At 41.5% G+C, this 25,925-nt stretch overlaps 1 protein-coding gene across 2 annotated transcripts in view; it reads left to right on the top strand.

Moving 5' to 3' along the window:
* The window catches only part of RAPGEF2 (Rap guanine nucleotide exchange factor 2), a 213,292-nt gene that overhangs the window by 83,786 nt on the left and 103,581 nt on the right, over window positions 1-25,925 (top strand). The window lies entirely within an intron of this gene.

The raw sequence follows: 25,925 nt of genomic DNA, 5'->3' as shown, positions 1-25,925 counted from the left end.
AAATACAAATATTACAGTGCACCCACCCCATGGAGACCATTTTTATTACCTATATTTCTTCTCATAAAGCAACTAACAATATACAATATATTTCAGTTGTGCCCTTATCCCCTCCAAAACAGCATATATTCTTGAGTAGGTTTATTCCCTTTGCCTTCCTCCCATATTTCATTATAATTATTTACTTTAATCATCCCTTTTTTACATTTAATTTCTGTTGTTAATTTATCATTTATTGCCATATTCCATATTTCATTATACCACTCATTTCTTTGAATAACCCAATTCCGTCTCCAATATTTAATCATCACTAATCTAGCTGCCACTATCAAATTTACAATCAATTCCTTTGTTGCTTCATTTATATCTTTTTTTCCACCAGTAAAAGTAATGCAATCCTCGGTGACATACCTAAATTTACCTTCAAAACTTCTCTAATTTCCCTAAACACCATGCCCCATATCTTTTGTGCACTGTCACAATCCCACCACATATGTTTATATATTCCATTCTCTTTCTCACACCTCCAGCAAATATTTGTATATTTAACATCTATTTGATTCAATTTACGTGTTGTTAGGTACCACTTCCATATCACTTTATATCCATTTTCCTTAACTCTAACTGACATATTCTTATATACTCTTCTGTTCCAAATATTTTTCCAGTCTTTATTGTTTATTTCTCCTAAATCTGTTTCCCAGATTAATTTTTGCCTGATTTTCTAATTCAGTTAATATTCTGTATATTTTCCCAATTCTTTCTTTACCTATATATTCTTCATTTTCCTCATTTTCTTTTATAATCATTTCAAATTTTGTTAACTGTCTAACTTTCACCTCAATTTTTTCTTCCATTTTCATCCATTTCTCTAATTGTATTAAATTCAACCAATTTAATTTAGTATCTGATAAAACATTCTTTAATTGTATTATATTCTTTATCTTGTTCTTCCAGTCTTCCCATTTATATATATGATTTTTTAAAATTTGCTAATCCATTCTTTCAATTCAATCTTAGGGAATTTCTCCATTTCCACCACTGGTGTTAAAGGAGAAATTCCTGGCATTAACTGTTATCTCCATTTATTCCATAATTCTATCAGATTTTTTAAAAAGGGATTTTGAATCCTCTTAACAATTTTTTAATATTCTTTTTAAACCAATAGGTTTCTATAGGATCTCCTATTTCCCTTAATTCCTTCAACTCTATATCACTCCATATTAAATCTCTACTGCTATAATATGTGGGATCACCCTTAATTGATTAGCTACCCAATAATTTCTAACATTTGGAAGACCTAGCCCATCCTTTTTTAATGGTTCATAACATAATGCTTTACTTATTCTTGCTCTCTTACCTTCATTACAATACACCTCTAGCAATCTCTGTATTTCCTAATGTGTACCCGTATTTCCTAATCTCTGTATTTCCTAATGTGATGGATATTTAAAGTACATTTTACATTAACTCTATGTCTGAAGATTCATATCAATGAATTATTGTTACCTCATTCCAAAGAACAAATTTGTGATGTATCATCTATGTGAGCTCAATATTACTTTGTCTCTTCTCAACCTATTAAACCAGATTGCACATCTTCCACTGATACACTGACATAATATTACTTCATTTAACAAATCTGAACCAAATCTTTACCATCTGAGAGAACATTATATTTCATAATTAGTTTGTAAATAATTTGGATACTTTAGTTGAACAAGACATATTTGTACTTTAATATTATAATATTGACTAATTTTTAAAAGTGTTCGTATTTTGAAATACCGGAGTCTTAACATCAGATAAACTTTGCAGGAGTTGTATAGTACAAGAATGATATGATAGCTTATACTGCCATTGTTTATCGTGAAGGTAGACTTTTTCTGGAGTAAATTATATGATGAGTTAAATTAAGTACATATGCCAAGTGTGGCATTGTAAAAATCTTTGGTCACAACATTAATGCTAAGTGGGGTGTTTTTTCTTGTTTGTTATATTTAAATTGCTGCTTTTTGGTAAGCTTAAATGGTTTACAACTAAAAAAAATATCTATATTGTTTCTCAAAAAAAATGTAATTTTACTTAAGAGTTCTCATAAAAAATTAGAGTAGAAAATTTCCTTGTTCTAGAAAGAAGCTCTGGTTTGTGGCTCTTGCTTCTGGAAGCCTAACTCTTTCCTGACAGATAGATGGGCTCAAATAGCAGAACTATTTTAACTTCTTTTTAGCAAATGGGTTCCTCAGGAGAGAATTACTGCTGAAGAGATTAAGATTTTCATAGAACATAGCATAAGAACATAGAGTTGGACATAATGCATATATTGATTTTAAGAGTAGCACTTCAAGTTAGTTAGTCCATAGGCAAATCATATAACTAATGCATATGTATTAACTTTTTATCCACAATTACAATGTGAGGCATTTCATTCTGTACCAATAGATAATCTGATAACTAATTTCACTATATAAAAGCGTGAAGAATCAGTCCTGAAAGTTACACAAAGAAGAATCAGCTTGGGAAGACATAACATTTTATGAGAGGAAAAAGTCTTTTGATTAATTTTGTAATTTTGATACAGTGAATTAATCTTCATATAATGCAGAAAAGAGAGAGTCTTTTGAATCGTTTGGTATCCTTCATGTGCTCTCTCTGATTCTAAAGTGTTGGGGAACAACAATTTCTAGAATGTTTGTTCCTTTATTTGTAGCCAATTTCAGTTTATATTGTTGGCCTGTAAATGTTTGCTACTATCAAAAAGCTTTTCTTGCTGTTTTGTGAATCTGTTGAATAACCCTGATTTGTTTTTTCTTTGTATAGTAGAATACTTCTCAGGGGAAGTATTGACTTAGGAACTTTCTGTATGATTTTATGAGTTCTTATATTTGAACTCAGTACCCTAAATATAGAATACTTACTGATATGTTTTAAAAAGTATAAAGCAGAAACATTGATACATTTCTCACATTTGTCCCAATATATGGTAGTAGCGGGCAGACTCACTTTAGCTGTGGTTCTCATATGAGCCCACTGTAAATATAATGTTTAATTATGCAAGTTTCTTTCTCCCCCCCCCTTCACTGTAAAGGCAACAAATCAGGCTGTGAAACATGAATTGCATGTTTGGATTCTAAATGCAATTTCCTCTACTTGATTTATAAAACAAAGTTTTTCTGAGGTAGCCCATGCTCATTGAATTATGTTTTAAAGGCCAAAAGAAATAATGTATAGAAAGGAAATATAGATGAAATCTGTTTTAGAAAATTGATAAATATTAGCAGTACTAGTTTATGTTAAATTACTAATATACAGCACTTTATATTAAATGACTAAGTTGCCTAGAGAAAATCCATTTTAAAAACTTCCTTACATAATAGCAGTAGTTCATAATAGTATATGTTTTGTTATATCTGATTATGTTCATCTTTTCCTTTCCTCCTATATGGCATTCATTTCATTTTGGCTCACAGGAATGCACTAAACAGCAGGTATTGTAACCTATGTGTATGGTCCTTTAATGTTTATTTTCCCCAAGTTTGGTGTGTGACTAATGTCTTAATTCTGGCTTGTTGTGTCATATCCCTATTGTTCTACTACATAGTATATATTTTAGTTTGAATTTAAGTCACAAATGTATATCCTTGTGACATCATCATCGTTAGCATTTCATTTGTTGTTGCTGTTGTTATTTTTGATTGCCTGTGTGGCATCTTTCATTGTTAAAAATTTCATAATTTAAATATACAAGGCTTAGATATATAAAATAGCGGACACACACTTTAAGTATTCTATTTATAAATTTTTCAGTTTTCATTCTCAAGCAGCAGCTATGTGTTACAGTTTAGCAGCAGTGCTCTGTAACAAAAGTTAGTTTTATATAAGCAACAGTGTAGAGGTAGTCCTCAATTTATGATCACAATTGAGTCTCAACTTTCCTTGCTAAGCAAGGCAATTGTTAAGTGCGCTGTGCCTCATTTTATAACCTTTTATGCCACAGTTGTTAAGCAAATCACTGCAGTTGTTCAGTGAATCATACAGTCATTAAGCAAACCTGGCTTCCCCCATTGAATCTGCTTGTCAGAAGCTGGCTGGGAAGGTTACAAAGGGTGATCACACAACCTGAGGGCAGGGCAACCGTATAAATACATGCCAGTTACCAAGCACCCAAATTTTGATTACACAAGCATGGGGATGCTGCAATGGTTGTAAATATAAAAAAGTCACTTGTTTCAGTGCAGTGTTAACTTTGAACCGTCACTAAACTCATGGTTGTAAGTCAAGGACTACATGTATATTCAGAATGTAATGGAATGAGCTGAAGTACCAATTGCATATTTAAAATCAGATCTGTGTCATTTTGCTTAAAATTGAAATGGTGTAAAATTTTATATCAAAGTAGCTAAAATGTTTAATTCTATAGCATAGATAAAATTAGAGCTGTTGCATCACCCATGGCCAAAGTTACGGCTGTTCACGTGATCACAGTTTGGGCGCTTGGTAGCCCATCTGCACTTATAACCCCATTTATGGCATTTTGGCTCCCTGCTGCCCTGCACTTCACCACCCCAGCTCACTTTTGCTGCCATCTTCTTGCCCCTTCTGCTGTTATTTGTCATGTGATGAATCAGCATCTACTTATTCCTGGGTCCTTTCACATAGAATTAGATGTTTGTTTGATCTTACCATGTTCCATCTACTGTGCTATGAAGGAAACGAAAGAAGCATTAAAAAAATAATTCTATCAAACTTCCAATTACAATTAACATTTATTTTTAGAATACATTAGTTTGCCATTAGTGTCACACACACTCACAGACACACACACACACACACACACACACGAAGTAGCAAAATAACTATAGGTAGATAAGTAGATAGACAGACAGACAATGTGCCTTCAAGTCATTGCTGACTCCTGCGGACTGTTTGGCCTGGTCCCTGCAGTTTTAGAAACGGTTTGCTATTTACTTTCTTCCTAATGGTGAGTGGCTCGAGATCATCCAGCTAGGTTTGTATCTCAGGCCAGACTAGAACTCAGGGTCTTTTAATTTTTAATTCATTGCCAAAATTACTACACTAACCTGGCTCTCATATAGTGAAATGGAAAAAGCAAAAAAAAATGTGAAACTACAGAGGGGAACAGAAAAAAAGAGAAACTGTGTAGAAAATGGAAAAGAAAAGAAAAAACAACTACTAAAAATCTTAGGAAAGATAATTAGCATAACTAAAGTATATTTAATTCCAAATATACATTGTTTTAAAACCTAGTTTATATTAATATAGTACATATTAATACAGTGTTGATATCCTTTCATCAGGCCCATTTATGCAGGATTCCAGTTAATATGTTCTGCAATGTTCTTGCTAAAGTAGCTATTAAAATCTTAGCATCAACAATTAACAGCTATATTGGAAGATAACAGGCAAATCCTTAAACATTTTTAGAAATATAGGAGCTATTTCAGTATTTTTAATATCATTCTATAATTATTTCATCTGGTCAAAGGGGCTTTTCCAGATTTTATCATATCATAGTATCATGGATTTCCTGTAAAGTTAGAAGCACACCCAGCTTTTACTTGCTTGTATCCCAGAAATTTATATTAAAAAATTACTATATCTTTAAAAAAGCATCTGTCTGTCTGTTCACTATTATGTTCAGATGTGTAGTATTTAATATTTCTTACATCTCAAAAAATTGAAATTTGTTTAATCAATTATCTTATTAAAAGACTTTTTTCATTTGAAATTATAATGTTTCTTGTTTATAAAAGAAAAATTAACTTCAATTTATATACAAATATGTTCTTTTGGTAGATAGTCCTTTAGAATTCCATGTCACAAAAATGAGTTTAAACTTTTTTAAAAGAAAAAAAATACCAGATGTATTGTTGGAGTAAACAAGATCTCAGGTCTAAGTGACAAATAATAAAATATTAAGCACTGCATAATCTGTTATAACAGTTGTAGAGCAACTGTCTTACCAATGTCATATTTTTTTATTGTTGCCTAGTTGATGCTGCTGTGAAGAGTTTAAACTTTGCTGGTGTTGAAAGGTATTTGTTGTGTTGTACCTTGTAGTAAGAGGAGCAAAATAAAATGAATCCTCAAAATGGCATATCCATTTTGATGGTGAAAAGATGCCTATAGTTTATAATCCACCACTGTGGATTAAAATGTAGGTAGTTGTTCCTCTTTTCTCTTAGTATTGAAGTTGCCAATGGAGAAAATGGGAAGTTTTAAATGGGCTAAGAAATAAAAGGAAGTTATTGTTGGACTCAGCAGGGGAAAAAATTGCTAACAAGAGATGATTACAGAGATAAAAGCAAGATAAAGAAATAAAAACAAGAGGTGAAATTAAAAAGTCCTAGGCTTCTGAAGAAATGAAGACTCTATGAAAATTCAGAATCACTAAGAAAAGAGTCAGGAGGAGAATGACTGCAACGTGGGAACACTACCTGACTCAGATGTTCAGAGAGAGAAGAGATTCTGAAGACTGAGAAAAGAAGATCAAGATAGACAAAAGAGGTTGTCAGCTAAGTTTAATTGAAGACCTTGAGATAAAAGTCTCCGGGGAATTGAATAACACTTGTACACCTGGTTATAGCTTAACTAGGCATATATCTTATTAATAGAAGTATTCTTGCAGGCAGAAGGATACCTAATATCATAATACTAGAACAATTAGCCATACAGAAATTTACTACATTCTTTAAAGGAAGATGCCAGAAATATATATATGGGAGGATAAGGTAGGTGTGGTGGGGACTGGAGCTCTGTTTATATGCATTAACTAAATGCCACTTCCCTAATATATTATGAGTAGAAAAAGTAATTAATTTGATTCATAAAAAGGATATGGCTAATGTATTTTGTTTGATGAATTCTAACAACGCACAACAAAAGATGATAGCATGGTGGGAATGAACAGATAAACAGCAAATTATTTTGAAAAACTGTACCAAGATCCAGGAAAAAGAAATGGTTAAAGCCAAAATATATATGCTGCTATCCAGTGTTTCTTGAACCCCTCCAGGTTCAAGGGCACACACGTTTGTTTGTTTTTTGCTAAAAGATTAGCTGATGAGCTAATTTAAAAAGTGGGTATGTCAGATTCAAAGGGGGCAGTTATGTATGTGTGTGTGTATATATGTGTAGAGAGAGAATGGGGGGGGGGAGGTTACAAAGCCCAGTAGTAAGCTGAAGGCTTATCATATTCTCTCACAGTTGATGACAAAGGAGAAAAACCCAAAGCTAATAAAAATTAACTCTGATACTAAGCCCAAAGTTGTAAAAAAAACAAACAAATTCTCATAGCAATTGAGGGAGGAAAGCAAACTACTGTATAAACCTAGCTATACCAAAAGAGTGTACTATACCAAATATTAATTCCATATTTGCATCAGATCCATTAAATATGTAGTTATGTATATATCAAAAGATATGTCAATTAGTTACATGCGATATAAATCAAATATATACAGAGTTTTATTTAGATATCGATAGATAGGAGTCCTTAAACCTTACCTTTTGGGAAAGATAAATGCTGTCAAAATGAATACCATTCAAGATTAATTTATATCCTGAGAGGAATTCCAGTTCATGCACCAGAGAAATATTTCCATAAAATAAATTCTTTCTTTGGAAAATTTCTATGGGGTTCTTTGATTCTGAGAATATTTTTACAGAAATTACTATTACCAATTAATGAGGGAGGATTTGGTTTCCTAAATCTTGACCTACATCTTTATACTTACCTAGTGGCAAGTATTGAATACTTGAAGCCCACAACTGGTGTTAATTTTCTGATTTGGTCAGCTTTGGAATTTGCATGTATAGCACCTTTGGTTGGCTAGATAGTCTAAACAAACTAAAACTCTGGTATCTCTGGAAACAATTACAGTAACTATGGAATATAATGTCTAATAAAAAGTTTGAGTCTGTTCACCATGCAAATTGACTTTATGGGGAAAGCCAACTTTAAAAATTTGGAGAAAGATGGTGATATGAAAAAAGTTGGTGGACGCAGTCATATTGACTTTGAACCAATTGATAGATGATGATGAAGATGAATTTTTAATAACTCAATGGACACATTTACAGTTATAACATTATTTGGACCAGCATCATTTTCAACATCTGAGGCATTAGAACAACTTACTAAACCCTTAAAAAAACTGCAATTAATGAGGAAGTCCTCCGAAGATGGTGTGCTGAGCAACAGGGTGATTTTTCTCCCCTGCTGACAAACAGCTGATTTCACTACCAAAGCTGGCCCTTCGTTGGCAAACTCCCCAGATTCAAATGGGAGCTACTAGGAATGATCCAAGATGACCTTTGGATGACATGAACCTACCTGAGGAGAGAAATCTTGAAGATTTCTGTTTTCGGTAGAAGAGACTGGAAGGTTGGGTCTCCATCTTTTCCTTTCAGCTGTTTGGTTGTTTTAAGCACACCTTGGTTTTAACTGCATATTTTGATTTTTTTTTAAATGTTTATTTTTAAATGTTAATCAACTGGTTGAATGCTATTTTGCTCTAACCCTTTGCTGGAAAGCACAAAGCACTCTGCTTTCTTTTACTGCTTTATTAGCTGTTGTAAATCACTTTTGTTTTCTCCATATGAAAGTTGACAGTGATTTCCTGGATAGTGAAAGTGATCTGATCTGATTTATGTTTGTATCGGATTTTCATTACAGGAATTTTGCATTTTATTAATTTTTAAAAGCTCGGCTCTTATTTTTTAAAATCTTTGATGGAGGTCTCCCTTTTTTCCACTTATTTTTATTGTGTGAAATATTATATTAAAGCTCTGTGAGGTTACTTTGTTAAGGGGCTTCCCCTGTTCTTGAAAATAATTGTTTGATTGGCTATAAAAGCTCAGGTACAGAAAAAACTTCACTTATATTAAAGATGCAGACTGTGCATCAGCTTAAGGACAAAGCCTTTTGGGAACCCTTTGGAAAAAAATGCTTTTCAACATACAAGTTCAAATTGTAAATTTAGGTAAAAAGTTTGATAAAAAAACAACAGTTTCAAATCAAACCAAAGATGATATTCAGATGCAAGTAACAGCAGTTAAACAAGATTTACAACGGGATGGAGTGGAATTTATTTTTTGGTGGCAAACTTGAAGAAGGAGTCTGGTCTGAAAACTACAGGTTGGTTGGAGAAAGCTAAAAGGGGCATGGCTTCTAAAGACTCATAGTTGACAGAACTGATGGGTGATGAACTGAATTTTTTAAGAAGATTGATGGAGATTGGGAAGTGGACTTATATCTAACTGGAAAACAAATATTAAGAGATGTTGTGTTTCATCCTATAGGAGATTTTTTGAACAACAAATAATATGGATCCAATTGTTGGGAAAGATCCCAGTTAAAAGTTTAAGGAAAACCCTTTTTATTAAGAATCAAACAAGGATATTTGATCCTGGATGGACCAGAGACAATAATTGTGGTGACTTGTGATAAATTAAAAACCATTGGGGACATTCTGTGAGTGAAGTACAATAACAGACTGTTAACAGAGGGCTTTGAAGTTTAACCTTGCTGTTGGTTTTATTTGTTAATTATGATTTTTTTCTATGTAGTAGATGCCAGGTTAATTGTGTTGGATAAATAAAGTTGTAGAGGTTCATAAACTGTGTGCCTGCTTCATAAGGGGGGCAGAATTATTATTGAAATATATTTATCAGTATTCAACTGGGGGACAATTTATTTATTTATTTAATTAAATTTTTATACCGCCCTATTCCCGAAGGACTCATTTATTTATGTATATGTTTGTTTTCTTTTTTATGCACATTTATTTTATTTTATTTTATTTTCTCTAGTTTTGCTTTGTTTTTGTATTTTCTTTGCCCTCCCTTCTTGGAAGTTTGTATTTTAGCATTTTGAATAAAAAAGAAAAATGGATTGCAAAAAAACCTGCAATTAGTTCTTATAACTTATTATTAATAAATCAATTTGATATACAGATGTTAAAAAAGAATAGAATAAAAATTAGAGGTTCCTATATTACCTAGAGTCCTAGACAATGGGAAAGTGTCTTAACTTAGATAATCCAAAGTGATAATGGACCTCAAATTATGATTTATACAACAAAAAATAATGTTTAGAATTTATTATGGAAAAGGACTATCAGAAATAGCATTTGGTTGGAGATGTAATAAGGATTATGCTGCTTTAAAACATACTTTTCTACAATGTCCTATACTTAGCAGGTTTTGGGAGAAATAAGTGGATTATCTAAATAGCAATAACACTTAGACTTATATACCACTCCATTGTGCTTTACAGCACTCTCTGAACGGTTTACAAATGTCAGCATATTGCCCCCAACAATCCTCATTTTATCGATCTTGGAAAGATGGAAGGCTGAGTCAACCTTGAGCCGGTGAGGATTGAATTCCTGGCTGTGGGCAGTTATTTATATAGAAGATTTACATGGCCAAAGGTCTTATACATATTAAGCCTAGGGGGCTCACAACAACATTTTATAAAAACAGAACCCCACCATAGCATCATATGTCACAACCACAGCATCATAACATCCCATCAACTTTAAATTGCTGTGCTTAATTTCTTCCTAGCTCAATGCTTTAGTGAAGGTGTTTATAGCCTTCAGACTCAATCCAAAGGGTCAGAGCAGCTACAGGAAAGATATGTCTCCAAAGTCCAGCCAAGTGGCCATATTTAAGGGAATGGACTGCAGTGCACTCACCCTGTCTAACCAATAGGGTAGACAATACCTTTAGCAAAATAACCTGGTCTATGCCATTTAGGATTTTAAAGGTGATAATCAGAAACTTGACTTGCACCTGAAAGTAACTGGTTCATCTTGTTCAGCAGATATAAAATAAGTAAAATGTGAAGCACCCAGCATTTCATGTGCCATCGCATGCTGAACCAGTTGTAAATTATGGGTAGTCTTCAAGGGCAGTCCCAAGTTGAGCATATTACAATAATCCAACTGAAAGACAACTAAGATGTAAGTGATAGTATGTAAGGCCTCCCAGTCCAGGAAAGAGTACCATTGCTACATAAGCCAAACCTCTGCAAAGGTCTCTGTAGCCATAGCTGGCACCTGATTTTTGAGCAGGAACTGTAAGGCCAGCAGAAACACAACTTGGGATAGGGGGAATATTCCACTAAGAGTCAAGGATGATGACTCACTGAACACTGGGGAGCCATAAAAAATCAAAGCCAATCTTTCTTGCCAGGATTAAGTCTAAAGTGGGTTCTTTCCCATCTAGCCCCACAGCTTCTAGGCACTGGATAAGAATCTGAATGGCACAACGTGCCCAGCATGGGATGAGGATGTATAACTGAGTATTAACCACATAATGATGGTACTGTAACTCATGCCATCTAATCACCTCACCCAGAGTGCTCATGTTTATGTTAATTAGGAGATTTAACTGTTGGCGTAGGTGTAAGACATTTGAGCATTCTTTGTAATGTTTCAGAGGAATTCAGTGGCTGAGAAGGGAGTAGATAACATGAGGTGATTTCACTGGAAGATTTCTTCTAGACAGGTGAGAATTATGAGAAGGTGGAAAAAGTGATTCTGTACTACTATGAAATAATGAAACACACATTCACACATATGTCGGCGGCGGCCTCGGAGTTCCAGCTGGTCGGCGGTGGCCTCGGAGCTCCAGCTGATCGGCGCCTCTATTTTGGCCCTTCTGTGTTGGCGGCGTTGTTAGCGGCGGCGGCGGCGGGGAGCTCTCTGTTGGACCTGCCTCGGGCCGCTTTCGGCGGCTGCGGCGTCTTCGGGCCGTTTCGACGGTGGAGGGGACGACCGCTGGTCAGCTTGGTGGCAGAGATGTCCCTGGTATTGTTTTTCGAGCCGCTGCCGGCGGCGGAGGTGGCGACGGTGACGGCGTCCTCGGGCTGCCTTTGGCAGTGGAGAGGACGACTGCGGCGACGACGGTGGTGTTGCTGCTTCGTTTGCCTTGTTCCGGCCTTCGACGGTGATGGCGACGACGGCGTTTTCGGGGCTTGCTGGCCCGTTCCATCTGCAGTGATATGGCGGTGGTCGGTGCTTTTTCATCTGGTCTGCGAGGGCCGTAGCAGCTCCGGTGGACTGCCAATTACTAACTCTTCATCTGCCTCTCTATTCCCCTTTGGACTGGGACGGACCTGGGTGCAGGCCGCAGTGGGAGAGCGGCCTGTTTTCACATCGGCACTCCCATAGAGGTGGGAGCTCTATGGGTTATGCCCCACCCAGGGTATACATTCTTGACCATCCCCCTGGTTCAGACTCTCGACCGGTCGTGGGAGGACGGGTTGGGGTCTGCCCCCGGGAGCATCCAACCTGGTGGCAGTAGGTTGGTTGATGGCCTGAATGTTTTACTCCCTTCCTTTAGAACCTCCTACTGGACTTTTCCATTATGGGACTGCCTTATCTGGACTTGTTGGACTTATGTATAGATACTCCAGTACGGACTTGCTCGCCCTCAGGGGTGCCCCCCTCTCCTGGGTGCGTCCCGCCTTTTTCGCCATTCCCAGTCTCGATGAGGGGCCCAATTATTGGGACCCTGAGAGATGGCCGGGTAAGGTCAGGGGCTCTCGATCCAAATTTAATAGGAGGCCCCTGGTTACTTTTTTAGTTAAATTTTTTAGGGGGTTAGGGAGGGGGGCGGGGGGTAATGGTTGTTTGACTATGGGGGGTGGCCATACAACCATGGTGCAGGCCAGGCCTGGGTCTGACTGCGTTCGGGGGGAGCGGGGTGTGGTTACATCTGGGGCTCAGGAGCGGGTCGTGGGATTGCCGATTCCCACGACACTGGGGTATGGCAGCAGGCGTATGGACAGAGGGCCGTATCGTTACCGGGAGGGCCGTCCCCGCTGTTTACAAGCGGTGAGGCGCTCCGACCCTCTGTTTCTTCCCCGAGGTGCCGGGAGCGAGGATGCGCAGCCTCCTGAGCTCCGGCTGGTGTACCTGAATGCCAGGTCCGTGGTTAATAAGGCTCCCCTTGTGCGGGATTTGGTGGAGGGTGAGCATGCGGACCTGGCTTGTATTACCGAAACCTGGTTGGGCCCAGAGGGTGGGGTCCCTTTGGTTGATCTTTGCCCACCAGGTTTCCGAGCGTTACACCGGCCCCGGGCTCATGGTAGGGGCGGGGGAGTGGCGGTAGTTATTAGGGAGACCTTATGCCCGCGGGAGACCACCGTCCCTCAGATAGTCGGGTGTGAGTCTCTCTTTTTGAGGTTTGGTTCGGGGGCGCAGTTGGGCTTGCTGCTGGTGTACGTTTCGCCTAGTCACACAGCGGCAGCCCTGCCTGAGCTACTCGATGTCCTCTCCGGTTTGGTGATTGAGTTCCCCAAACTTTTAGTTTTGGGTGACTTCAATCTACCATCCCTGGGAGGGTCATCTGAGTTGGCTCGGGAGTTCATGGCTTCCATGACGGCCATGGACCTGACGCAGGTAATTTCTGAACCAACTCATGAGGGAGGCCACACCCTGGACCTAGTTTTTTTATCTGGACGTTGGCTGGATGATCTTGGTGGGGGCTCTCCATTTATCATGCCCCTGTCATGGACGGATCATCACCTCCTGCGGCTGGTCTTCCGTTTTACCACCCCCCGCCGTGGGGATACGGAACCAATTAGATGGTACCGCCCCAGGCGCTTAATGGACCCTGATGGGTTCCAGGCAGTGCTGGGATCCCCACCTGCTTCCGTTGCTCACAACTCGGCGGATGCCTTAGTGGAAGCCTGGGAAAGGGCAGCCACTGAGGCACTGGACCGAGTTGTACCCTTGCGGCCCCTGACCCGGCGCAGATCCCAACGAGCTCCATGGTTCTCCGCGGAGCTCCGGGAGATGAAGCGTCGGAAACGGGGCCTAGAGAGCTGCTGGAGGTCCAGCCGATCCGAATCCGACCGATTGCGGTTAAGAACCTATGTTAGGTCTTATCTCGCTGCGATGAGGGTGGCAAGGTGTAATTACTTCTCCACCCTCATCGCGTCCGCAGATAATCGCCCAGCCGCCCTGTTTAGGGTGACTCGCTCACTTCTTAATCAGGAGGTGAGGGGGGATCCCTTACAGGGTCGTGCCGAGGAGTTTGGTCAGCATCTGTCGGACAAAATCGCTCGGATTCGGACCGGTTTGGACTCCAGCTGGGCAGAGTCTGACGATCAGGACACGGGCGGTCTTGTCAATGTTATCTGGGAGGAGTTTGATTCTGTGACCCCTGATGAAGTGGACAGGATTATGGGGAGGCTGAGCTCCACCACATGTTTATTGGACCCGTGCCCTTCCTGGCTGGTTTATGCAGCTAGGGAGAGGACACGAGGCTGGTTCCAGGCGGTGATATCTGCTTCTTTGAGTGAGGGTAATTTCCCCACCGTCTTGAAGGAGGCGGTGGTGAGACCCCTCCTCAAGAAGCCTGCCTTGGACCCAGCTGTGTTGAACAACTTTCGTCCAGTCTCCAACCTTCGCTTTCTTGCGAAGGTTGTTGAGAGTGTGGTGGCGCACCAGCTCCCTCTGGTCCTGGATGAAGCGGATTATCTGGACCCGTACCAATCGGGTTTCAGGCCCGGGTACAGCACGGAGACGGCATTGGTCGCTCTGGTGAATGATCTCTGGAGGGCTCGGGATAGGGGATGTTCCTCTGTCCTAGTCCTATTAGACCTCTCAGCGGCTTTCGATACCATCGACCATGGTATCCTGCTGCGGCGTCTCAGGGGATTGGGAGTGGGAGGCACAGTTCTTCGGTGGTTCTCCTCCTATCTCCTGGGACGTTCGCAGTCGGTGTTGGCAGGGGGGCAGAGATCGGCCCCTAGGTCTCTCGTTTGTGGAGTTCCTCAGGGGTCGGTTCTCTCGCCTCTCCTGTTCAACATCTACATGAAACCGCTGGGTGAGATCATTCGTGGTTTTGGAGTTGGGTATCATCAATATGCTGATGATACCCAACTTTTTATTTCTACCCCAAACCACCCCAGTGATGCCCTCGCTGTGATGTCCCGTTGCCTGGAGGCGGTTCGGGTCTGGATGGGGAGGAACAGACTTCAACTCAACCCGGACAAGACTGAGTGGCTGTACATTCCGGCATCCCGGGACATTCAAATTGTTCCATCTCTTTCTATGGGGGGTGAGCTGTTACCCCCCGTGGATAGGGCTCGCAACTTGGGAGTCCTCCTAGATTCACGACTTACCTTGGAAGATCATGTAGCAGCTGTGACTAGGGGGGCTTTCGCCCAGGTTCGCCTGGTGCGCCAGTTGCGGCCCTATCTGGACCGGGATGCCCTGTGTACGGTCACTCATGCGCTCGTGACCTCTCGCCTTGACTACTGTAATGCTCTCTACATGGGGCTTCCCTTGAAGACCACTCGGAAGCTCCAACTGGTACAGAATGCGGCCGCGAGAGTTGTCTTGGGAGTTTCCTGGTACTCCCATGTTACACCTTTGCTCCGCGAGCTACATTGGTTACCAGTTGTCTTCCGGGTGAGGTTCAAGGTCTTAGTGATGGTTTTTAAGTCCCTACATGGCATGGGTCCGGAATACCTCGGGGACCACCTGCTGCCGGCGTCAACCCCCCTCCGCCCTGTGCGTTCCCACAGAGAGGGCCTCCTCAGGGTGCCTCCAGTCAGAGAATGCCGGCTGGTGGCCCCCAGGGGGAGGGCCTTCTCTGTGGGCGCCCCGGCCTTATGGAATGAACTGCCGGTGGAGCTCCGGATGGCACCGGATCTCCGCTCCTTCCGGCGCGGGTTAAAGACCTACCTGTTTGAACAAGCTGGCCTGGCCTGATGGGGAGTTAATTTGGGTTTTTAAATATTTGTATATTTTACTGTTTTATCTTGGGCATTAATTTAATTCTATTTTAACTTTCGTAGTTTTGTACTTTTATTATCTGCCCTGTTCACCGCCCTGAGTCCCTAGGGAGAAGGGCGGTATAAAAATTTAATAAAACTAAACTAAACTAATATTCAAGCAGTGATTCAGAAACCACTGCTATAGCCCACAAAAGGATGTAAGAGAACTGTGGCCAGATTGCTGGATTATGGCTACAATGCAACTTAAAATCCAGTGAAGAAGTGACAGAAGAAGTATGCCTTGAATAGGTCTGCATTTCCTACCAAGCCCAGTCAGATTCTAAATTCAAAAGCACCATTCTGATACAGGAAAGAGGGTAGTAGAACTAGCTAAGGATTATTATTCAGCAATCTGAAGAGCAGAAGAACATCTGAGTTGAGCAGATGTCATAGGGGAACAAGTATAATTCCAAGAGAAGAAGCAAAAGCTAAGAAAGGAGATCTTTAAAGAGGATGAGATAGAAAAAAAGAAATCTCAAAAAGAGCAAAGAAAGCGAAAAGGCTGCAGTGGACAAAAATGTTTATATTTGTGGGGAAACAGGACATTGGAATAAAACTGACCATGTCCCTCTGAGATACTTCTCAGCAGTGGGGTATAATGGAACCCATAAAAGAGGTAGAGAGGCTCTTTGACAATGGCAGTTGACGCCACATCTAATCAAAATTCTTACAGAGTGGTCTGATGTTTGGAACACAATAAGAGGATCTTATTAGTTCAGGGATCCCCAACCCCCACTCCGTGGACCGGCACCAGACTGCAGCATGCCAGAAACCAGTCCGCGCAAACATGCAAAGCCCCATCTGTGGGATGCAGGCAGTATATGAAACCACGCCCCCTTCGGTCCACAGAAAAACCTCTCTCCGTGGAACTGGTCCCTGGTGCTCAAAAGGTTGGGGACCTCTGTATTAGTTGAAGCCTAAATCTTAAGACTCAGGCTTTGTGAACAGATTTCCCTACAAGCTGATAATTCAAGCTAGGCAGGAAAACAAGATAGCTGGAATTACAATCAGAATTGAAGTGAAAAGTTGAATATTTCTCTTTACCTTTCCAGTGTTTTAAAGCTGTCACTCTAAAATTTGCTATTCTCACCTAGCAGACTCTTTGGTATTAATATTGCATCTTTTTTGTCTATCTCTTTGATTCTTGCCTAGCAGTGCTCATATTAATATTAATTTAGTATAAATTTATGGAATACTTTATATTCTCAGAGTTTTCTGTAACACATGGATTCTCATGATCTCCCAGATGACATATCTGGGGAACAAGTTGTGGTTGTTAAATTTTATTTTTAAGTCAATCAGACTTGTATTAGGAGAGCAGAAATACTGCAACAGTTGCTTCCACTTTGCCTGACCAAGCCCAAATTAAGTTTTAACAGCAGGCATACTTTGGGAAAGCCTGTTGTTGACTTGGCTAGGCAAAAAGGGGAATAAAGTCCAGAGAATTTTAACAATTCTTAGGCATTGCCTGCTCAAGCCTAATGACGTGTGCTAGGAAATATGGACCAAAACCCACAGCACAATGATTGATAGATTTATTTTTTTGCTGGTTGACATTACGTATGGTATAACATAACATAACATAACATAACATAACATAACATAACATAACATAACATAACATAACATAACATACTCTATTCCTAAGTATTCTCCTCTATCGATACATAACCTAGATAGATTTTTATTTCAAAATAGCACACAATAATCAGTTAACGATTACAGTCTTCTGCATTACATCATCTATGTCGCAGATTTTTGTGACTGTCTTCTTGGATTTCTTTTTTTCTTTTTTTGTTCCTTTGACAGAAGTGCTTGATTGATGTAATAATTAGGCCTACATTTTGGTTGCTTTAGAAACTAAGTATAATAAGAGTGGTGTAGATAAAATTAGATTTCTAAATAATGTTGCTGCAAGTTTAGATCCCCCCCAATTTATGAAAATTAACAATGCTGAATTGCGATGGGGAGATAACATGTATTGGGATAATATTCACAGCTTATGGAAGGATTTTACTTTTTGAATTATTTTCACTTTTGCAGTGGAGCTAAAGTCAAGATTTCCTCTAATATTCCCCAAATGTTACCAATTACCAGTTTACAGAATACAATAGAAAGTTCTTTTTTATACATATAAGGTAAAGGTAGTGCTAGTTGTTTCCGACTCTAGGGGCCGGTGCTCCTCTCCGTTTCAAAGCCGAAGAGCCAGCGCTTGTCCGAGGACGTCTCCGTGATCATGTGGCTGGCATGATTAGACGCCAAAAGCGCACGGAACGCTGTTACCTTCCCACCGTAGTGGTCCCTATTTTTCTACTTGCATTTTTACATGTTTTCGAACTGCTAGGTTGGCAGAAACTGGGATGAGTAACAGGCGCTCACTCTGTTATGCGGCACTTGGGATTCGACCCGCCAAACTGCCGACCTTCTGATCGACAAGCTCAGCGTCCTAACCCACTGAGCCACCGCATCCCTTTTTATACATATAGAACTATGTAAATCAGAGTAATCATGTAGATGCGGTATGTTAGTTTTAAAGTCTCATAGATCAAATATATTAATTAAAATTAGAAGACATATTGATAAAAAAATAAAACAATTTGATAAAAATAGACTATTTCAATATTCCAATTCTGGAAAACATTCAAAATATTTTTTCTAATTCTTTTGACTTTAAGTAATTTTTCTAACTGTTTTACATTTCAATTCCAAATACTACCAATTATTGTTTGCTTCTCTTATTGATAAATGCTAGCTGGAATATTATTGGTATCTACTATTGCCCCAAAGGGATAAGGCCAGAGATACGATAGTGGTAAACATAACATTAGAAGGTTACCAAAACTAGATCAGTAGATTATGAATTCAAGACATTTTATCCATCCACTGGTTAAATTTGTTGTCAGAGTTATTATCTTTGATCAACCCTGGTCAAATATCTTTGTATGTTCTCCTTTATAAAAAATAGTTATTTAATACTGAAGCAAGACATATCAGAACATTCCAGCAACTGTCAAGCCTTAAGTTGGAATTTTTAAAGTCTGTTCTTCAAAGTCTTCATACTACTCAGCCATTTGTGCTTAGTATACTGACAAGAATTTTGCTATCAAGCTTTATCCAAGTGGATTAGAATTTACCAGATCTGTTTGGCAACATTGTTAAATAGAGGTTATCTTTTTTCAGTTGCTTTTCTCTATAGCTTTCCCAAAGAAGTAATCATAATGTGCAACTTTTAAATCCTTATAATCATTTAAGTATTGCTATAGGGTGATATTTCTGAACTGCAACCCTCTATTACAGGGCTTTTCAACCTTTTCACCCATTGTACCACTTTTAGGATATGGCAATATCCAAGTACCACCAGTCGCCTAGCAAGGTGTCAAAAACTTGATAACCAAAAAAATAAAAAATAAAAAGGAAAAAAGTGATGAAGTACAGGTAGTCCTTGACTTACAACAGTTCACTTAGTGACTGTTTGAAGTTACAATGACACTGAAAAAAATGCCCCCCAAGCCACAGCCGAGCAAGACACCTGCCTGCCCTCCTGGCAGCGCTCTTCCTCCTGTCCAAGGTTTTCATTGTTGTGAGCATTTCTGTTGAGGGTTGGCAGTGGGGGTGGGGAGGTGTTTGGTTTTTATTCCCCTCGTCTGCTGGGTGGTTGCAGCATGTTTTGGTCACTTCACATGACCATGGGACACTGTGACCGTCATAAATATGAATCACTTGCCAAGCATCTGAATGTAAATCACAAGACCCTGGAGATGCTACAACATTCTGCTGATCGGTGCTTCTTCTGGGCTCAGAAGCTCCAGGATCAGCGCTGAGCTCCAGCTGGAGCCTGGTGCTGATCCTGGCACTTCCACTGAGCCCTGACAGCCCCAAAGAAGTGCTCATCCTGACGCTTTCGCTGAGCCCTGACAGCCCTGCAGCTCCAGCCATCTCTCGGTCAGGCTTGTGTGGTGCTGCCACCGGTTCAGCTCATTCCCCTCCCCCACTACCACTTTTAAAGGATGGTCGCATACCACCTGCCAGGCGCCAATGTACCACAGGTGGTACCCATACCACTAGTTGAAAAGCCCTGCTATATTAGACCTATTGTCTTTCATGGGTACTTATATACACCTTACCAAAATGTCAGGAAATATTTCAGTAATACATATTTCAGGGAATTTTTATTTAGTATATATACCTATATCAGAATGATTAATTATGTGCCATCAAGTTGTTTATAGTGATCACATAGATTTTTTCCCCATGATAATCTGTCTCTAACCTGGTCTTTCAGATCTTCTAATGGTGCACTAATCACCACTGATGCACCATGTTTTCCTGAAAGTAAGGCCTACCCCGAAAATAAGCCCTACCTAATATAAGCCCTACCCCAAAAATAAACCCTAGTTTGGGGGCAAGGCACACACTTAAAAATCAAGCTAGGGTGCGGGTAGGGGTGTGGATCTGCCCCATGCGCCCCATACCCACTTACCTTGCAGCCAGGCCTCTCCTCGCTGGCCCCCTTCTTCTGTGGCGTCTTCTGCAGCCAGGCCTACATTTCTCAGTCACAGGCCTTTCTGGAAGGCCTGTGCAACTAAGAACCAACCTATGGATTGAATCCATAGCTTGGTTCTGCAAGATCTGCAGCCAAGGACCAAGCTATGGATTGAATCCATTGCTCGGTCCTTGGCTGCACAGGCGTTCCGGAAAGGCCTGACTGCAAAATGCAGGCTGGAATGCAGCTGCAGAATGAAGCTGAACCTTCGGCCCCAGAAGAATTGGACCTGCTGGGCGAGGCTGTCAGTGCCGGAGGTAAGACACCCCCCGAAAATAAGACCTGAGGCCTCTTTTGGAGGCAAAAAGAAAAAAAAAGACCCAGTCTTATTTTGGGGGAAACAATGTACCTGCAACTATCCACCTTGCTTCTGGTTGACTTTTGCCTTTCATTTCACTTTTCCCAGTGTTACAGCTTTTTGTATCAAATAATCTGATAAGATATAGAAAGACCTAATAAAAGGGAGACTAAATATATAATAAATCAGGCAGTATGATTCACATGCAAATTAATAGTATGCAATTAATTTAGAAACTCCCAGTACGGTCTGCTTCTTTGCAGTCGGCTTCTGTGGCCATAGAATTCTACTCTGATGTTTAACCACGATCGGTTGATTTTTCTTGTACCGCTGCTTTTATAATACAAACATGGATGGTTTTCCAAAGGGAAATGTGAATTATTTTATTTTGTAAAATAATACCCATCACTGTATCTTCATATTTCTAGTACTAATCTATGTCTTTTCTTACTTCTAATGTCTAAACACCTGTTCTTTTCCACAGAAAAGTTTTGTTTATATCTCTTGGGGTTTTTCTTTTCTTTTCTTTTCTTTTCTTTTCTTTTCTTTTCTTTTCTTTTCTTTTCTTTTCTTTTCTTTTCTTTTCTTTTCTTTTCTTTTCTTTTCTTTTCTTTTCTTTTCTTTTTTCTTTTCTTTTTTTCTTTTTCTTTTTCTCTGTCCAAGCCCTTTTTCTCCAACAGCCAGCAGGTGGGGCTCTTGCATTTTTCTGTTTGTTTATTTTTATTTCTTGGAAATACTTTTTCCAGCCAATATTTTTCTCTTCCAGGGCTCTTGCCTTACCTGAAGTCTAAGACTAGCTTGGGCAGGGGGAAGGGGTGTGTGTGTGTGGGGGGGGGGTATGGGACATACACTCCAGTTTCCTAGTTGCTGCTATCTTTCCTGCTGCCTCTTTAGTCAGCGGGACTTTGACTTCGCTATCTTCTTCTTTTGCTGCACTCCCACTCTGTGTTCTGTTTCCCAGTGTTTTTCAGAGCCAAGAAATATTATCCAGCATCAGATCTTTTCTCCTTTTCTTCTAGAGGTATAATGATACGTCAGAGTAATCTTGGGAGATCTGACGATGAACTGCCACATAGGGAATGGTCAGATAAGATGGAGCATAGCTCACAGGTGCAAAGTGGATGAAGCAAGAGACTCCAGAGAGATTGTCCCTTAGTTATTGGGCTTTAAAGGTGGCAGCAGGAGAACTGTACTTTCAGACTTGCAAGACTATGTTAATGAAGACATGGTTAATGTAGCTTTAGAATAAAGTAGAATTAGCTTATATGACTGTGCTTTCTCTCTGATCTACCTGGCAAAGCTAACAGGTGTCTTGCAGGTCCATATGTTTCTCTCAGTTCCTCTGGCTATATAGCTTCAAAGTGCTTGTCTTTTCCATCTACACTCAAAATGCAAAAATCCTAATACTGAAAAGAAGAAAGAAAAGAACGGTTGCAATTTGTGTAATGGGATGTGCGGATGACCTTAGGGAACGAGAAGATGAGATGCTACCTAGGAAACAATCAGAAAAGGAAGGCAGGAGCCCCCAATGGATTAACGATCAGAGGAAGAAACTTGGAAAGGTCCTGCTGTAATTTTTCAGGCAGTTGAAAGTGGTGACAGCAAGTCTGTACATTAAGGCTTGATTCCTAATGTATACTTAGATTCCATTAGTGTAGTCTTAGAATAAAGTAGAATTAGCTTGTCTACTTGTCCGCAGATAATCGCCCGGCCGCCTTGTTTAGGGTGACTCGCTCCCTTCTTAATCAGGAGGTGAGGGAGGATCCCTTGCAGGGTCGTGCCGAGGAGTTTAGTCAACATCTGTTGGATAAAATCGCTCGGATTCGGACCGGTTTGGACTCCAGCTGGGCAGAGTCTGGCGATCAGGACACGGGCGGTCCTGTCAATGTTATCTGGGAGGAGTTTGATTCTGTGACCCCTGATGAAGTGGACAGGATTATGGGGAAGCTGAGTTCCACCACATGTTTATTGGATCCGTGCCCTTCTTGGCTGGTTTATGCAGCTAGGGAGAGGACACGAGGCTGGCTCCAGGCGGTCATATCTGCTTCTTTGAGCGAGGGTTATTTCCCCACGGTCTTGAAGGAGGCGGTGGTGAGACCTCTCCTCAAGAAGCCTGCCTTGGACCCAGCTGTATTGAACAACTTTCGTCCAGTCTCCAACCTTCGCTTTCTTGCGAAGGTTGTTGAGAGTGTGGTGGCGCATCAGCTCCCTCTGGTCCTGGATGGAGCGGATTATCTGGACCCTTACCAATCGGGTTTCAGGCCCGGGCACAGCACGGAGACGGCATTGGTCGCTCTGGTGAATGATCTCTGGAGGGCTCGGGATAGGGGATATTCCTCTGTCCTAGTCCTATTAGACCTCTCGGCGGCTTTCGATACCATCGACCATGGTATCCTGCTGCGGCGTCTCAGGGGACTGGGAGTGGGAGGCACGGTTTTTCAGTGGTTCTCCTCCTATCTCCTGGGACGCTCGCAGTCGGTGTTGGCAGGGGGGCAGAGGTCGACCCTAGGACTCTCGCTTGTGGAGTTCCTCAGGGGTCGGTCCTCTCGCCTCTCCTGTTCAACATCTATATGAAACCGCTGGGTGAGATCATTCGTGGTTTTGGAGTTGGGTATCATCAATATGCTGATGATACCCAACTTTTTATTTCGACCCCAAACCACCCCAGTGATGCCCTCGCTGTGATGTCCCGTTGCCTGGAGGCGGTTCGGGTCTGGATGGGGAGGAACAGACTTCAACTCAACCCTGACAAGACTGAGTGGCTGTACATTCCGGCTTCCCGGGACACCTGGGATGTTCCATCTCTTTCTATGGGGGGTGAGTTTTTACCCCCTGTGGATAGGGCTCGCAACTTGGGAGTCCTCCTAGATTCACGACTCACTTTGGAGGATCATATAGTGGCCGTGACTAGGGGGGCTTTTGCCCAGGTTCGCCTGGTGCGCCAGTTGCGGCCCTATCTGGACCGGGAGGCCTTATGTACGGTCACTCATGCGCTCGTGACCTCTCACCTAGACTACTGTAATGCTCTCTACATGGGGCTTCCCTTGAAGACTACTCGGAGGCTCCAACTGGTACAGAATGCGGCCGCGAGAGTTGTCTTGGGAGTTTCCCGGTACTCCCATGTTACACCTTTGCTCCGTGAGCTGCATTGGTTACCAGTTGTCTTCCGGGTAAGGTTCAAGGTTTTGGTTATGATCTTTAAGTCCCTACATGGCATGGGTCCGCGATACCTCGAGGACCACCTGCTGCCGGCATCGACTCCCCTCCGCCCTGTGCGTGCCCACAGAGAGGGCCTCCTCAGGGTGCCTCCGGTCAAGGAATGTTGACTGGTGGCCCCCAGGGGGAGGGCCTTCTCTGTGGGTGCTCCGGCATTATGGAACCAACTGTCGGTTGAGCTCCGGACGGCATCGGACCTCCGATCCTTCCGTCGCGGGTTGAAGACCCATTTATTTGAACTAGCGGGTCTGGCCTGATGGGGGTATATGGGTTTTTATAGGCTTGTTATTATTTTATCATTCTTGTTTTAATTTGGGCATTGGTTTAATTGTCTTTTAATTTTTGTATTGTTATTTATATATGCCCTGTGAACCGCCCTGAGTCCCTTAGGGAGAAGGGTGGTATAGAAATCTCAATAAATTAAATTAAATTAAATTAATTGTGTTTCTTTTCGGGCTTGGCTGGGAAGGTCTAACATTTGCCAGTCATATGGTCCTTAAACATATTTCCCTCTTTACTATCCAGTTGACTGGCTTTCTGAAGCTCTGACTTACCAATTCCAAATGTTGGAAAATGCCATGATTTACTGTAGATGATCATATTCCGATTTGTGACACGCTATTCCTCTTAACCAAGTAAGATTTTGTAAGTGATATGTTGGAATGTGGTAGCTGCTCCACATTCATCATGAATGGCATCATCACTGAAAGAGGGATGACAAAAGCCACTCTATTCTTTTGAGTTGGCTTCTACTGTAATCTACCTGTATCCTTTTATTATGTTGTTGTTAGCTGCGAAGTCGTGTCCGACCCATCGTGACCCTATGGACAACGTTCCTCCAGGCCTTCCTGTCCTCTATCATCTTCTGGAGTCCATTTAAGCTCACGCCTACTGCTTCAGTGACTCCATCCAGCCACCTCATTCTCTGTCGTCCCCTTCTTCTATTGCCCTCAATCTTTCCCAGCATTAGGCTCTTCTCCAGTGAGTCCTTCCTTCTCATTAGGTGGCCAAAGTATTTGAGTTTTAGCTTCAGGATCTGGCCTTCTAAAGAGCAGTCAGGGTTGATCTCCTCTAGGACTGACCGGTTTGATCGCCTTGCAGTCCAAAGGACTCGCAGGAGTCTTCTCTAGCACCATACTTCAAAGGCCTCAATTCTTTGGCGCTCAGCCTTTCTTATGGTCCAACTTTCACTGCCATACATTGCAACTGGGAAGACCATAGCCTTGACTATATGCACTTTTGTTGACAGGGTGATGTCTCTGCTTTTTAGTGTGCTGTGTAGATTTGCCATGGCTTTCCTCCCCAGGAGCAAGCGTCTTTTAATTTCTTGGCTACAGTCCCCATCTGCAGTGATCTTGGAGCCCAGGAAAATAAAATCTGTCGCTACCTCCATTTCTTCCCCATCTATTTGCCAGGAGTTGAGAGGGCCGGATGCCATGATCTTGGTTTTCTTAATGTTAAGTTTCAACCCAACTTTTGCACTCTCCTTCTTCACCCGCAACAAAAGGCTCTTTAGTTCTTCTTCACTTTCTGCCATTAGAGTATTATCTGCATATCTTAGGTCAGGGGTTGGCAACCGGAATAAGCAAAAGAGCCACTCGGAACCGGTTCCATCACACACACAAAAAAGTGGGAGCCGCAAAAAGTGCGTGTGTGTGCGTCCACGCATGCGCATGCACAAAAACCAAAACGTTTTGTGCATGCGCAAAACGGGAGGCACCTGCACGGTGATGGGTCTCCCTGGCGACGGGCGCTGGGTTGCGGCGCCACCTTCAGCCCGGGTGCCGCCGGAGCCACCCCCGGAACCTCCAAACCGCCGCCCGTTCGGGGAGGTGCACACGCAGCTCTCCAAACCTTTGGAGAGGTGCGCGCGCACCTCCACCCAAATGGGCGGCGGTGCCACCCATTTGCAGACGTGCTGCTGCTGGTTTGGAAAGCTGTCATGGCCCGTTTGCAAAGCTACTGCCTTCGGAGGAAGGTGGCAGCTTGCAAACGGTCCGCAGCAGTTTTCCAAACGGGCGGCGCCACTGCCTGTTCGGAGAGGT

The sequence above is a fragment of the Vipera ursinii genome (genome assembly GCF_947247035.1).
Source record: "Vipera ursinii genome assembly, chromosome: 7".
In the NCBI taxonomy this organism is placed as follows: Eukaryota; Metazoa; Chordata; class Lepidosauria; order Squamata; family Viperidae; genus Vipera; species Vipera ursinii.
This window is presented reverse-complemented; position numbering and strand designations above follow the sequence as displayed.